This window comes from Fukomys damarensis, unplaced genomic scaffold (genome assembly GCF_012274545.1).
Source record: "Fukomys damarensis isolate Sample0158 unplaced genomic scaffold, DMR_v1.0_HiC HiC_scaffold_13, whole genome shotgun sequence".
NCBI classification, from domain to species: Eukaryota; Metazoa; Chordata; class Mammalia; order Rodentia; family Bathyergidae; genus Fukomys; species Fukomys damarensis.
In genome coordinates this window covers 10,898,484-10,901,040 of record NW_022900925.1, presented here as the reverse complement: position 1 = coordinate 10,901,040, position 2,557 = coordinate 10,898,484, and the positions used below count along the sequence as shown (strand labels likewise).

At 48.1% G+C, this 2,557-nt stretch overlaps 1 protein-coding gene across 12 annotated transcripts in view; it reads right to left on the bottom strand.

Moving 5' to 3' along the window:
• Positions 1 to 1,942, bottom strand: part of Mink1 (misshapen like kinase 1) — a 21,264-nt gene extending 19,322 nt beyond the window's left edge. For 7 of the 12 annotated variants that reach the window (XM_010605793.1, XM_019204769.1, XM_019204770.1 and 4 more), the window contains exon 1: positions 1,877 to 1,942. The gene's annotated coding sequence lies outside the window, so the exon portion shown is untranslated. The remainder of the gene's footprint in view (positions 1 to 1,876) is intronic. The other 5 variants (XM_010605788.1, XM_010605789.1, XM_033762830.1 and 2 more) reach the window with 1 other exon arrangement.
• Positions 1,943 to 2,557: the final 615 nt, after the last annotated feature.

Genomic DNA, 2,557 nt, shown 5'->3' with positions numbered 1-2,557 from the left:
AAAAAGGAAAACCATAAAAAAAAAAAAAAAAAAAAAAAAAAAAAAAGAGAAAAAAAGAGAAAAAAAACCCAAGGGACACGAATGACACGTATTTATGTTCTTTTCTAGCTTCCCTAGACTGAAAATTAGAGTGGGGAGTGAAAGATACTTCTCCATCCTAATGGAAGTACCTAGGGAAGAAGGGGCTCTGCTTATGCAAAACAAAATGCACACTTTCCTGGACCATCCACTCTACACAGGAAGCTTCTCCCAGGATCAGTCGGTCATACCCCCAAGGCTTTTTATCGTTGTCAACAGCGAAAGAATAGGCACACAGCTGAGATTTTAGGGAACTTGGGGAAACAGGGGCCAGCTGACATGTGCCAATGCTCTGTCACCAGACTTGAAACTTCCTCTTTTTTTTTTTTTTAATTTAGTTTTGTTTGTATTTTTGAGACAGGGTCTGGTATGTAGTTCAGGCTGGCCTTGAACTAACTATGCAGCCCAGGCTGTTCTTGAACTTGTGGCAATCCTACTGCCTCAGCCTTCTGAGTGCTGGAATCACAGATGTGCGTCACCATGCCTCACTTATAAAACTTCTTTACTGTGCTCCTAGTCATTCCCTATCCTCCCCCACCATCCTTCTGAAATGGAGCTATCAGACACTTGGACAGGAAAGTCCAAGACTTCCTAGGAAGCACAGGGTAGGGACAGGCAGATTCTCATACCATGGATTATTTTTGTCCTCAGCAGCCATTCAAGACCCCAAGCCTAGAGAAGCAAAAGCACAGTGCTACTATTTCCATGGCAACACCTAGGCATGATATGGGGGGTGGCTGTTTCCCCAAAGCTTACAAGGAAAAGAGGGTAGGAGAAAGGCACATGGTCCCAGTGATCCAGGAAACAGAGAGGACTTATGAAATACCAAGCACTGCTGAGTCTGGAGATGAAGAGGCAGACCATGGGTTCTAATGAGTCTTCAGCACAGGGCAGCACCGCCCCTGAACATCCCCACTCCCTTCAGTGGCTGCTGCAAGTGTAGGCAGTGGTCAGGCCACGTGAGAGAGCTGGGCTGGCATAGTTAAAAGCTACTATCAGTAGCCAGGAGAACACCACTTCTGTGGAGGTGACAGGCAGCCTCAAAAGCAAAAAGCACGCTGGGTGTGGTAGAACATAGCAACAATCCCAGCACTTGAGAGGCTGAGGTAGGAGGACTGCAGTGAGTTTGAGGCCAGCCTGGGGTACATAGTGAGTTCAAGGCCAGCAAGAACTACATAGCAAGAGTCTGTCTCAAAAAAAAAACTGAAAAAAACAGAAGCCCTTAGCTCTGGCTCCAGCTCTGTTGCAGGCAGCTCAGGAGGTCAAGAAAGCCACTTCCCTCTGTGGGAGGCCACCTATAAAAGCCACCAACCTTAAGTCCTGGGAGGAGCAAAACACATACTCAGAGCTCTGGATTCGCAGATGAGCTCTGACAGCCACATCCCCATAAACTTCCCACAGCCCTGACGGCTCCGCCCACTTCCTGTCCCATAGCTACCCAGTTGTAGACCGGTTCCTGCCACACCCAAGACTAGCTCTACATTCAAAGGGCAGAAGCCAGCCAAATGCCACCTTCTGGTTGCTCTCTTTGCTTTCCTCTCTCTGAGGTCCACCCTTTCTCTCCTCCTTTCCTCCCCCACCCCTTGTGGTACTGAGGATGAAACCTGGGCCTTAGGCATGCTAAGCAAGTGTTCTACCACTGAGACACACCCTCAGCCCCTTTCCAAGAGTGACTTCAGTCTCTGTGACCTCTTGTAGGCCCCTCAAATCTCTAGGCCTGATGGAACCTGCTCCTTTCAATTCTTTTCAAGAGAGCACTATGGACATGGAGGTCATACTTCTGTACCATTAGTCTCACCTTGTACACCTGTCCGTAGGTTCCATTGCCAACCACCTCCACCAGCTCAAAGATCCCAGCAGGGTCCTGAGGGGAAGGAATGGGAGACACAAAAAGAGCAAGGCATCAGTGCTTCAAGAAAAGATGATGATGCTGGAGGGGAGAAGAAGTATTTGGTTACGATAGGAGCGGTGCAGGGGGTTCACAGGGGAACCCTGATGGCCAGCTGCCCTTTCTCTGGAGGGTTCAGAGTTAATACTGTATGGGAAAAGTCAGAAGGAGGCAGAACAAAGAAATCAGGGATGGTTTTCCAAAAACATGCGGTCCACTTCAAAAGCTCTGTGTCTTGAATCCTCGGACCTGAAAATGAGGATGCCTGAGGACCTACCTCTGAGACTGGTATACACTTCAAGTGAGGTAATGCCCATAAAATGCTAAGATGGAGCCTAGCACAGAGGGTGTCCTCAATAAAAGTAATTATCGTCATTATCATTTTATTTTAAAGGCAAGGAGGAGCAAAGTTAACAGGGTGGAGGGGCCAGGAAGGAGCCACTCTCTTTTGGTTCTTTTTCTCTCCTCTCTAGTTTTCCTGGCACAAGGGCTTGCGGCATTCAGAAGCAGGGGAAGGGACCTCCAGGTTAAGAGAGAACAGGTTACAGTGAGAAAAAGCTTCTGGGCAAGGCAGGTGAACAGGAAGAACTC